Source organism: Marmota flaviventris, chromosome 10, assembly GCF_047511675.1.
Source record: "Marmota flaviventris isolate mMarFla1 chromosome 10, mMarFla1.hap1, whole genome shotgun sequence".
NCBI lineage: Eukaryota > Metazoa > Chordata > Mammalia > Rodentia > Sciuridae > Marmota > Marmota flaviventris.
This window is the reverse complement of record NC_092507.1, coordinates 65,400,179-65,414,035: the sequence shown is the minus strand read 5'-3', so window position 1 is coordinate 65,414,035 and position 13,857 is coordinate 65,400,179. Positions and strand designations below refer to the sequence as shown.

At 38.7% G+C, this 13,857-nt stretch overlaps 1 pseudogene; it reads left to right on the top strand.

The window, feature by feature from the left end:
- Positions 1-4,468: 4,468 nt before the first annotated feature.
- On the top strand, positions 4,469-12,833 carry LOC114092554 (developmental pluripotency-associated protein 2 pseudogene; annotated as a pseudogene).
- The last annotated feature ends 1,024 nt before the right edge of the window (positions 12,834-13,857 follow it).

The window sequence follows — 13,857 nt, the reverse complement described above, 5'->3', positions numbered from 1 at the left end:
TGCGCAGGGCATGGATGGCTCACTCCCTTCCCACTGCCACATTCTTCCTCATGATGTGAGATGATATCATAGAGTACTTTCAATTTGCATTTCTCTAATTGCTAGAGATGATCAGCATATTTTCATATATTTGTTGATTGATTACATATCCTCTTCTGAGAAGTGCCTGTTCAGGTCCTTGGCCCATTTGTTGATTGTGTTATAAGTTTTTTTGGTGCTTAGCTTTTTGAGTTCTTTATATATCCTAGAGATTAGTGCTCTATATGATGTGTGAGGGAAAAATTTGCTCCCAGGATGTAGGCTCCCTGTTCACCTCACAGGTTGTTTCTTTTGCTGAGAAGAAACTTTTTAGTTTGATTCCATCCCATTTAATGATTTTTGGGTTTAATTCTTGCACTATATAAGAATCATATGATCATCTCAGTAGACACAGAAAAACCATTTGACAAAATACAGCACCCCTTTATGTTCAAAACACTAGAGAAACGAGGGATAACAGGAACATATCTCAACATTGTAAAGACTATCTATGCTAAGCCCCAGGCCAACATCATTCTAAGTGGAGAAAAACTGAAGGCATTCCCTCTAAAAACTGGAACAAGACAGGGATGCCCTCTTTCATCACTTCTATTCAACATAGTTCTTGAAACACTGGCCAGAGCAATTAGACAGACAAAATAAATCAAAGGGATATGTATAGGAAAAGAAGAACTTAAATTAGCACTATTTGCTGACGATATGATTCTATACCTAGAAGACCCAAAACCTCCACCAGAAAACATCTAGAACTAGTAAATGAATTCAGCAAAGTAGCAGGATATAAAATCAACACCCATAAACCAAAGGCATTTCTGTATATCAGTGACAAATCCTCTGAGATGGAAATGAGGAAAACCACCCCATTCACAATAACCTCAAAAAGAATAAGATACTTGGGAATCAACTTAACGAAAGAGGTGGAAGATCTATACAATGAAAACTACAGAACCCTAAAGAAAGAAATCAAACAAGACCTTAGAAGATGGAAAGATCTACGTTGCTCTTGGATAGGCAGAATTAATATTATCAAATGACCATACTACCAAAAGCACTATCCAGATTTAATGCAGTTCATATCAAAATCCCAATGGCATTCCTCATAGAAATAGAAAAAGCAACCATGAAATTCATCTGGAAAAATAAGAGACCCAGAATAGCTAAAGCAATCCTTAGCAGGAAGAGTGAAGCAGGTGGCATCACTATCCCAAACCTTAAACTATACTACAAAGCAATAGTAACAAAAACAGCATGGTATTGGCACCAAAACAGACTGGTAGACCAATGGTACAGAATAGAGGACACAGAGACTAACCCACAAAATTACAACTATCTTATATTGGACAAAAGCTTCAAAAACATGCACTTGAGAAAAGATAGCCTCTTCAACAAATGGTGCTGGGAAAACTGGAAATCCATATGCAACAAAATGAAATTAAACCCCTGTCTACCCCTGTCTCTCACCATGCACAAAACTCAACTCAAAATGGATCAAGGACCTAGGAATTAAACCAGAGACTCTGTGTTTTATAAAACAATGAGTAGGCCCTAATTTTCATCATGTGGGATTAGGCCCCAGCTTCCTTAATAAGACTCCTATAGTGCAAGAATTCAAACCAAGAATCAATAAATGTGATGAACTGAAACTAAAAATCTTCTTCTCAGCAAAGGAAACAATCTATGTGTTGAATAGAGAGCCTAAATCCTGGGAGCAAATTTTTACCCCTCACACATCATATAGAGCACTAATCTCCAGGGTATATAAAGAACTCAAAAAGCTAAACACCAAAAAAACAAATAACCCAATCAATAAATGGGCCGAGGACATGAACAGACACTTCTCAGAAGAGGATATGCAATCAATCAACAAATACATGAAAAAATGTCCATCATCTCTAGCAGTTAGAGAAATGCAAATCAAAACTACTCTAAGATATCATGTCACTCCAGTCAGAATGGCAGCTATTATGAAGACAAACAACAATAAGTGTGGGCGAGGATATGGGGGAAAAGGCACACTCATACATTGCTGGTGGGACTGCAAATTGGTACAGCCAATATGGAAAGCAGTATGGAGATTCCTTGGAAATCTGGCAATGGGACCACCATTTGACCCAGCTATCTCTCTCCTCAGACTATACCCAAAGGACTTAAAAACAGCATACTACAGGGACACAGCTATATCAATGTTGATAGCAACACAATTCACAATAGCTAAACTGTGGAGCCAACCCAGATGCCCTTCAGTGGATGAATGGATTAAAAAAATATGGCATATATGTATATACAATGGAATTTTACTCTGCAATAAATGAGAATAAAATCATGGTATTTTCAGATAAATGGATGGCATTGGAGAAGATAATGCTAAGTGAAGTTAGCCAGTCCCAAAATAACAAATGCCAAATAAGGAGGCTGATTCATAGTTGCGTAGAGAGGGGGAGCATGGGAGGAATAGATGAATTCTAGATAGGGAAGAGGGGTGGGAGGGAAAGGGAGGAAGCAGGGGTTTAACAAGGATGGTGGAATGTGATAGGCATTATTATCCAAAGTACATATATGAAGACACAAAATGGGTATCAAAATACTTTATATACAGAGATATGAAAAATTGTGGTATATATGTGTGTTAAGAATTGTAGTGCATTCTGCTGTCATTTATTTTTTTAAATCAATAAAAATATATAAACAAATGAATAAATCTAGGATAAAAAAGAAATAATTTCCAATGACAAATGGAAAAAACTATCAATACATGCAATAACATGGATGAATTTCAAATCTTCATGCTCAATAAAGAAGACCAAAAACAAAAACCATGGTCAATATTACTCAATTTAGATAAATATAAATCCCCAATGTACACACTAGCTTAGAATGACAGAACGAACAAAGATCAGTGGTTGCCTGAAGACTAGGATAGTAGAAGGAATAGAGAGAACCGATGATACAGACACCATGAAAGTTTGAGGAGAGATGAAAACATTCATTTTCCTGACTAAAATACAGATGTACTCACAGGCCAAAACTCATTAAATTTGACAAATTCTTTTTGTGCAGCTTACAATATGTTAATTAAATCTCCATGAAGATATAAAAGAATGAAATTATTTTAATTTTGATATTTTTTATTACTAATGGTATAGAGCATTTTTTTTGTTCTGTTAATGAGCATTTGGATATCTTCCTACATAGAGTGATTTATTAATCTTTTTATCCATTTTTCTTTTATAGTTGATTTTTCTTCTAGACTTGTAGGAGGTCTTTATATATCCCTTTATTAGTTCTTTGCCAGTTATACATGTTGCAAATATGTTCTACCTTTTCATTTTATTTTCAGTCTCTTAATAGAATATTTTAATATAAAAGTTAATGGTTTCTATGTAGTTGAAATTCAATATTTTTCTTGGTTAGCTTTTTGTGTCCTACTTAATAAAACAAGATTTAATAATGATCTTTATCTCCAAGTTACATAGGTAGATTTCTATTCTTCCTAAAAACCTTGCAGTGTTTATATAGTTAATCCACCTGCAATTGACTTTTGTGTATGCTGAGAGGAAGTAATTCAGGTTATTTCTCCATATTAATGGCCAACTGACTTAGCACCATTTATCAAGCCTGTTTTTATCCACTCACTGGCAAATTGACTCCTATCATATTGCAAGTGTTCATACATGTTTGAGTCTACTTCTGGATTCCCTGTCTTGTTCCATTGATTTGTCAGTATACCTCAAGTAAGTCAACATTCTCTTAATTAATTTCTCTTTACATCTGTTTTTCCTACTTTGTTCTTCTTCAAACATGTCTTGGTTATTTTGAGCTCATTATGCTACTCTTCATATTTTAGGATAAAAATAATTTCATAATTCTGCTTCTCATTTTCAAATGATATTTCAAAATTAACATACAATATATTTCTATCACAGAATATTTGTTATTATTCAAAATTAAGCAACTAAAATCACATTTAAAAACATCACATTTTTCCATACAGCTATAAACCAGAAAAAAAGTTTGATTCAATAGTTGAGCAATAAAGTAAGTAATAAACCTACCCACTTACATCAGAATAATAAAATGACATCAGATCATAAGTGTACATCAATATTCCAGTTATGCCTGATGCTTTATAGCAATGATTGCTTGAACCTTGATATGCCCACCATATTCTGTGTGTGCTGTACTTAGTCATGGAGGAGGACAGTATTGGACAACTAAATGTGATATTCAGCCAATTAGAATTTGTTCAGTAACTGTTGTTTGTTTTGCTTGTTTATTTCATTCCACGTTCAAGGTGTGAATGTCATGAGAGATGAGGCTGAATATCTGTGGATAATCTAAGGTCAAGAAAGTCATTATCCACAAGGAGCACACAGCATAGCTGTCCTGATCTTTTTTTTGCTGCCTTTGCTGTCTCCCGGTGTTCCTGGAAATGTCAGGCTCAAATGACAGGGTCACTAAGAACTTCGTTGAGGAGCAATTCGATAAGGAAAATGTGATTTTAACACTGGTCCCAGTTACAGAGAAACAAGAATATCCAATTGAAACAAGTGTTTCTTCAACTGCAGAAATTAAACACGAAGTCTGCCTTCCTCAAATAAAATCGAATTGTAAAATACCATCCCTTCCCTTGCCGACCATTTTGCCTCCAATTAATAAGGTTTCTCGGGATACTTTGCAAAACTGGTGCCAACAATTTGAGTACTGATGGCCAGAAAATAGAGGTTTATTTGAGGCTACAGAAGCATGCATACCCTGAACAAAAATATGATATTCCTGAAACATATCAGGAGGCCAGATTTGCCGCAGTCTGGCTGGGCACAATCAGGAGCCACTTGTCAATAGAAACTAACTTTATTTTTAGAACCACACACGCCAAACAAAACAGCCTCTCAGGAAAAACCCTCAGAGCCTCAACTGCCACCACCGGCTTTTTACAAGCCTCTCTCTCCCACACAAGCTTCTCTCCACCTCCCACAATCCTCCTGCTCTTGAGGCCTATTGGCTGGGGCACGTGGGCGGAGCCAAAAAAGTCCCCCAATGAGCAGCTCCATGGTCTGAAAGGGCAGGGAAACAGCCCAATGAGCATCACCGCAGAGGAGCCAATCAGCTAGATGTTGCTGGGGCCGCTGTGAGCCAATCATCAGCCGGCAGCTGGAAGTTTGCTGGCAGCTGGAAGTTTGCTGGGGCCCCTTCGGCTGTGGCTCTCAACATCTCCCCCTCTCTGTTTAAACAACAAGCATGTGGCTTAGGGACCGTGCCTGCCTTAGGCTGTCCAATAGTACATATGGTCCTTAGGTTGGTACCATTGCAATTGGATCTTACTGACTACTGGTCCAGTATACAGCCACACCTGTGGAGAGGTCTTTGTACCAGCGGGGGGGTGAGGTTCTTTGCCTCACCTCTGTTGGCCCCCAAATTTTAGCTGGACGATCATGACAAGCAGAAGGGAGGAAGATACACCAAGCCAATTGACGGCTCCTTTTGGAAAAATTGTACCACCAATGACATCATCAGCAAAAATACCCCAACACTACCACAAGTCGCTGCACCAACAGATAGTTCACAATGCATACAGGTGAGCTCACAATGTGTCCAGGCAAGTTCTGCAAGCAGTTCAGTGATGGCTATTGTAGAAGCTATAGATTGGTTTTATCTTTGACTTCACCAGCACTGGGATGAAGATAGGAATTCTGGCAATAATGGCTAAAGAAAAAATTATGTAATATTACAGAAGGCACTAAAAGAAAACAATTTTCTTAACAATTTACATTGTCTTTAAGAGAATTATTAAATATAATGAAAAGGAAAGGTGAAAGTAAACAAGCAGATCTGTTAACCTTCTTTTTTGTTTACATATTAAAACAATCCTCAACAGTTGTTTACCCAATTTAAATTAAACCATATAAATCACGTGAAAAAAAATATTTGGATCCATTTTATCATGAGTGCTCATCATATATGATATATGGACATACATACATTCAAACATATAACACAAAACACAAGTGTGCACACATAATATAATACATACAACACATAACATTATAGTAAAGGCCTTATAACTATTTACAGGTGAAATCTCCATTGCAATGTTTAAAAACTCTATAGTCAAAAAATAGAACTGATCAGCAAAACATTAACCTAGGTCTGTATGAGCTCAAAAAACAAAATAGAACTTCATGTTATGGCAAAGGGCAATAATAAAATAGATATTGAAAAAAGCATCCTGGTTCTGTTGCAGATGTAAGAATAGCCAAACTGGAGTTTTGGATATCAGTTGTTATGGATTTGAGCCAAATCATCTTCTTTTTGGTCTGTAGAAATCACTTTAGTTAATCTTTCTGGAATCCAAATTGGCTGCTGTTCTCCCTGTGGAAACACATAAACAGACCCCCGACTCCAGACAATCACTGGGTCAGGACCTTGGTTAATCTCTCTGGAATCCAAATCGGCTGCTGTTCTCCCTGTGGAAACACCCAAACAGACCCTCGACTCCAGACAATTACTGGGTCAGGACCTTTCCATTGTCCTGTTAGAATATCCTTCCAAAGTACCTTGGGCTTATGCACATTTTTTGGACACATATGCCTTTCCGCAGCACTAAGTCCTGATGAATCCAAATTTAAAAAGTTTAGAGTAAAAAGGGTTATTTTAAGTTTATCTTTGGGGAATATATACCCCTTCCCAATTCCTTCTTTTTGCTTTAATAAGTACATTTTAATAGTTTGATGAGCTCTTTCAACTATGCCTTGTCCCTGTGGATTGTATGGGATTCCTGTTATATGAGTAATGCCAAATGTTGAGCAAAATTGTTTAAAAGAGGTAGAAGTATAACCAGGGGCATTATCTGTTTTTAACTGTTTTGGAACACCCACAGTGGCAAAATTTTGTAAGCAATGAGCTATAACATCTTTAGTTTTTTCTCCGGCATGAAGGGATCCCATCAAAAATCCAGAAGAAGTATCAACTGTAACATGCAAATATTTTAATTTTCCAAATTCTGGCAAGTGTGTGACGTCCATCTGCCAAATATGGTTAGGTATCAATCCTCTAGGATTGACTCCAAGATTAACTTGTGGTAAAAAGGTCACACAATTTTGACATTGTTTTATTATTTGTCTAGCTTGTTCCTTAGTTATTTTAAAACGCTTTTGTAAAGTATTAGCATTGACATGGAACTTTTTATGAAAATTTATAGCTTCTTCTAGTGTAGAAAAAATATGTATGTCATGTGTAGTTTTATCTGCTAAATCATTGCCCAAACTAAGGGCTCCAGGCAATCCTGTATGTGCCCTGATATGTCCTATAAAGAATGGATCTTTTCTGTCCCAGATTAGACTTTGTATAGTGGAAAGCAAAGAGAAAACAGTAGAAGAAGGGGAAATCCTACCAGCATCTTCAAGAGATACTATAGCATTAACTACATACTGACTATCAGAAAATAAATTAAATACAGAATCTTTAAACATCACAAAAGCTTGTAAAACTGCATTAAGCTCTACCTTTTGAGCTGATTGTTTGGGTACTAAAAATGTAAAATTTGATCAGGGGTAACTACTGCTGCTGTACCATTATTTGACCCATCAGTGAATATATTTGGAGCATTCATGATAGGTGTTTTTCTTGTCATTTTTGGAAAAATTACAGGATGCAATGACCAAAAAGACAATAAAGGATTAGATGGTAAGTGGTTATCAAATGAAACATTAGATTTGCACATGATTATTGCCCAAGTATTTAACTCATTAGCTAACTCATCAATTTGATTCATAGTATATGGAGTAATAATTTTATTGGGAGAAATTCCAAACACTCCCTTTGCTGCTTTTATTCCTTTGAGTATTAATTGTCCTACAGCCTCAGGATACCTAGTAAGAATAGTGTTAGGAGAATAAGATAAATGTATCCATAATAATGGACCTTCTTGCCAAAATACTCCTGTAGGAATATTTTTTGTTGGTAGTACAATAAATAATAAAGGCAAACTTATATCAATTCTGTCCAAATGCATATTTTCCATATATGTTTCAATGATTTTTAATGCCTTTCTTGCTTCAGGCGTTAACATTCGGGGTGAATTTGGATCTGATGGACCTTTTAGGATATCAAATAAAGGTCCCAACTCTCCTGTTGGTATACCTAAATAAGGCCTTATCCAATTTATGTCTCCTAATAACTTTTGAAAGTCATTAAGTGATTTGAGTTGATCTACTCGTATTTGAATTTTTGGTGGACGGACCATGGTTGAGGATAATAGAACTCCTAAATAATTAATTGGAAAATTTAATTGTACTTTATCTATTGCTAGCTCTAGATTATAATTTTTTAATAAGTTTTTTAAGTGTGGCATAACATTCTAGCAATGTGTTTTTATCTTTGTGTGCTAATAATACATCATCCATATAGTGAAATATTTGTAGTTCAGGATTTTGATTTCTAAGTGGCTGGATTACTTTGTTAACATATATTTGACACATAGTTGGGCTGTTAGCCATCCCTTGAGGGAGTACTTTCCATTCATATCTCTGATCAGGACCTTCATGATTCAGTGCAGGGATAGTAAATGCAAAACGTGGACTATCCTCAGGATGAATTAGAATTGAAAAAAAAACAATCTTTAATATCTATAACTAAAACATACCAGGTTTTTGGCAAAGCAGACAACTGAGGAATCCCTGATTGAGCAGGTCCCATAATAACCATCTCATTATTAATGGCTCTTAAATCTTGCAATAATCTCCATTTACCAGATTTCTTTTTGATGACAAAAATGGGAGTATTATGGGGAGATACAGAAGGTTGTATATGTCCTTCTGCTAATTGTTGTTTGACCAGGTCATGGGCTGCTTGTATCTTTTCTTTAGTCAGGGGCCACTGAGGAACCCATACTGGTCTTTCTGATTTCCAAGTAATTTTTATTGTCTCAGTGGCCCTTTCTGAAAATCCAACCCATGACTTTCTGTTCCTTGATCTATTTGTATTGGTGCTGCTATACCTTGTTCTTGTTTTTCTAATCTTTTTCCTTTCCTAAAACCTTGTCTAGTCATAATAGTGGGTGCACTTTGGTTGATGTTATTTGTTAATGTCAAACCTAATTGATATAGGACATCTCGTCCCCATAAATTTACGGGAAGATGATCCAATACATATGGCTGTATAGTTCCTTCACATCCTTCAGGATCCTTCCAATCTAATACCATTGCACTTCTATGGGGATTAGTTGCCACTCCTAGGCCTCGAAGCGTTTGAGTGGCTTGTTGTAATGGCCAATGTTTTGGCCATTCTTGATGAGAGATGATGCTAAGGTCTGTATCCAGTAGCCCATTAAATTCATGTCCTTGAATATTTAGTTTTAGCATGGGGCGAGAATCTAAATTTAAAGAAAGCTTAGCCTAATCTACACCTGTGGAGCCTAATCCCTTGGAACCTCTTTCTACAGTACGACTGGAAAATTTATCATGTAGGCTGGGTATTATTAGTAACTGTGCTATTCTATCTCCTGGTGAAATTACTGATATACCCTTTGGAGAACTGGCTATAATTTTTATTTCACCTTCATAATCGGGATCAATTACCCCAGGACTTATCATAAGTCCTTTTAGAGTAGAAGAGCTGCGTCCCAATAATAAGCCTACTGTTCCTTTGGGAAGAGGTCCTTTCACCCCTGTGGGAATGATTTGAACTCCCATCTCTGGAGTTAGTACTGCTCTGGCGGAGGCGCAGATGTCCAACCCTGCGCTCCCTCTGGTTTGTCTGATGAGGGATCTGATGGACAATGTGTCCTGGGCACTACCCTGATGGGGTTGCTGGGTTCCTCCAGTGCTCCATATATTTGTGGTTTTGGGCCCCGGAGCATTGGGCCCCCCTGTCCATTTTTTGGCAATGGAGCCCAATGCCTTTCTCCATGATATCGTGGATAAACACCTGGTCCTTGTTCGTTTTTTGATAATGGAGTACCCTCTATGGTGGTTTGAGAACGGCATTCATTAGCCCAATGTCTCCCTCTACGGCATCGTGGGCAAATACTTGGTATTCTACTCCTTTGATACCTAGTTTTTGTTAAACCCTCCTCCAATGGGGCAATTCCTTTTAAAATGTCCTGTTTGTTCACAATTGTAGCATGTTCTTGGCCTGGCATCTAAAGCCTGTTTTACTGCAGCTGCCACAATTTGCCCTTGTTCATTAATGTCTCTGGCATCTAAAGCCTGTTTTACTGCAGCTGCCACGACTTGCTCTTGTTCATTAATGTCTCTACATAATTTAATATATGTGTTTAAATCTTCATGTTTCCATGGTCTAATGATATCTCTGCACCAACGATTCGCTTGCTCATAAGCCAGGTGTTTTAGTAATGGCATTGCTTGTTCTGTATTCCCAAAAACTCTGGTAGCTGTTTGAATAAGCCTATCTACAAATTCAGCATAAGGTTCATTAGCTCCTTGTATTACCTTAGATAATTGACCTTGTAAACCTCCATGTCCTTGTAAAGTCTTCCATGCCTTAATTGCATCTACAGCAATTTGTGCATATACACCAGGATCATATGCAATTTGTTGCTGCTGATCCTCATAAGGTCCCTTTCCTAACAACATATCTAGATTTCTCTGAGGATAACCAGCTGCTGCATTTCGCCTAGCCGTCTCCTTGCAAAATTCCTCATTGGCAACCTTCCATAACAGGTATTGTCCTCCATTTAGCACAGCTTTACACATATTAGCCCAATCTGCTGGCGTCATGTTCAGGTTGTTAATGGATTCGACCATGCTTACAGTGAAGGGTGCTTGAGGACCATAGGTTGTTACAGCCTCTTTTAGCTGCTTCACTGTTTTGAAATTTAAAACTTGGTAAAATCGCTGCCCTCCTGCCTCAAATACAGGGCATGTTAATATTTGAGATCTTGTCTCAGGATCCCAACTATCAACTGCGGGGGTTGGGGACCTCCCAGCATACGGAGGTGGCCTTGTTAGTTGGAGACTTACGTCCTCTGGTGATAGAAAGGTGTTAGTAGCAGTCTCCTGTAGAGGTGGTGCGGTTGGTTGGACACTTACACCCTCTGGTGATAGAAAGGTGTTAGTAGCAGTCTCCTGTTGTAACTTTCCCCCTGATGGCTTTTTCTGTTTTACACTTTCTTTCTCTGTCTGACTAGCTTGAGAGGCCTCTCTTTTACTTGAATCTTTTCCTCTGTCTGACTAACTTGAGAGACCTTCTCTTTTACTTGAATCATTATGTCTTTTCCTTCCTCTACCATTGTCTGAACTGAAGGCTTTGGACTAAGCAAACAAGATATGAACGTCCACAATGGCAATGTGCCAACTGGCAGAGTCCCTGGGCTTTTCTTTTCTATTCTTTTTAAATCTTCACCATGATGGTTCCATTGTGATATATTCAACAACTCCTCCTTAAAAAGCCATGGGCTACATTTTTGTATTGTATCAACGTATGCCCTGACTGTTCTTGATTTTACTGAGATGCCTCCTTCCTCTAACAATTTACTTAACACTCTTTCAGTTTGTTTTTTACTAATTTCTGATCCCGTATTTCTACTATAATACAACCCAACAAGATGACGCCAAACAAAACCGAGACAGAATGAAATAAAAAGAGAACAACAAAAAGTCATTATAGCCTTTCTATCCTCCTGACATGTGCATCTGTCCTTTCTCCCTATCTGTTCCTCAGACGTAAATAGTTTTTCCTCAGATGTGAGCGGTTTTTCTTCCGTCTCACTCATCTCCAGGGACAGGCAACTTAAAACAAAAGTGAAGCAAAATAAAAGAGGAATCTTAAAATGGCTACCCATCCTCTCGCCCTGCCCTCAGGGGCGAGCAGTTTCACTTACCCTCAGTCGCTCCCCATGCGAGCCACCAAATGCCACAGTCTGGCTGGGCACAATCAGGAGCCACTTGTCAAAAGAAACTAACTTTATTTTTAGAACCACACACGCCAAACAAAACAGCCTCTCAGGAAAAACCCTCAGAGCCTCAACTGCCACCACCGGCTTTTTACAAGCCTCTCTCTCCCACACAAGCTTCTCTCCACCTCCCACAATCCTCCTGCTCTTGAGGCCGATTGGCTGGGTCACGTGGGCGGAGCCAAAAAAGTCCCCCAATGAGCAGCTCCATGGTCTGAAAGGGCAGGGAAACAGCCCAATGAGCATCACCGCAGAGGAGCCAATCAGCTAGATGTTGCTGGGGCCGCTGTGAGCCAATCATCAGGCGGCAGCTGGAAGTTTGCTGGCAGCTGGAAGTTTGCTGGGGCCCCTTCGGCTGTGGCTCTCAACACAGATTGAAGCCAGTTTCCAGGAAATGGAAGGCAGTGGCCAATACAGCAGGGCTTCAGAAAATTCGTATAAGGTTAAAAGAGAGGAAGAGACTAACATGATTGAAGTGGTAAATTCAGCTCAGGAGTCCATATTAGCATCTGGGGCAAGGATCGCTGCCAGAGCCACTCAGCGCAAGGCTGTGAATTTGTGTCCCATCCCTACTTCTGTGGAGGCCTTTTGCTGCAAACCTCTGGTGTCAGGATGTGTGTGGTCCATGGCCAATTTCTTTCTGCAGAAACAGCAGGCTGGGTTCGCCTGCAGTTCCATGCAGGTCAGACTTGGGTCCCTGACACTCCCAAGAGGATGATTTCCCTCTTCCTGATACCAGCCTGTATTTTTCCACCCTTGGGACTAGAAGATAATATGTTATGCCCTGAATGTGTAAAAAAGGAATAAGAAGATGATGAAAGGATTAATTATAACAAGAGAGAAAAAGCAATGCACTGTAGGAGACCAAAAGGTGCCACCTTAAGCAATGTTGAAGTACTATTTTGATCTGAAGGCAATTGAGAAGAAACAGACAAAAAGTTTTCTGTTTTCCCACTATTGGCTCCAAAACAGGACATAAATTTGCAAATATTCCTCTTCCCTCCCAGGACAAGTGGTAGAGAGCCATAGGTAAATCATCACGCAGCCTGATTATTGCTGGGCTGGTTCCTGACCAGCTTTCATTTTCAGTGTCTCCTGATCATTTGTGTCAGACTCAAGTATTAATTATACTTTTTTTTTTTTTTAAGTAGAGCTAGGTTTATGGGAAAACGGAGCAAAAGAGTTCTTTTATACTTCTCCAGTTGGTGCGTTTAATATTAATTTTGTGTGTGTGTGCTGAAGATTGAACCCAGGGACACTTTACCACTAGGCTATAACCCTAACCCCCTGTCTCTTTTTTTGTTTGTTTATTTTTTGGTACTGGGGATTTAACCACTGAGTCACATCCCCAGCCCTTTTAATTTTGAGACAAGTTCTCCCAAAGTTGCTTAGGGTCTCGCTAAGTTGCTGAGGCTGGCTTTGAACTTGTAATCCTACTCCCTTAGCATCCTGAATCCTGGAATTATAGGTATGTACCACTACTACCGGCAAAACTAGCCCCTTTTAATTTTTATTTTAAGACAGGGTCTCACTAAATTGCTGAGACTGCCCTTAATCTTGCAATCCTGCCTCAGCCTCCTCTAAGTAGCTGAGATATAGGTGTGCATTATCACACCTGGCTTTAATATTAACATGTCCTATTAGTGTGGTACGTTCCTTAATTGATGAGTCAGTATGGGTATATTATTAATTTTGGTGGGGGGTGGGGTACCAGGGATTGAACTCAAGGGCACTCAACCACTAAGCCACATCCCCAGCCCTATTTTTGTATTTTATTTAGAGACAGAGTCTCATGAGTTGCTTAGCACCTTGCTAAATTGCTGAGGCTGACTGAACTTGAGATCCTCCTGCCTCTGTCTCCTGAGCCATTAGGATTATAGGCATGTGCCACCAAGCCCAGCCTATTA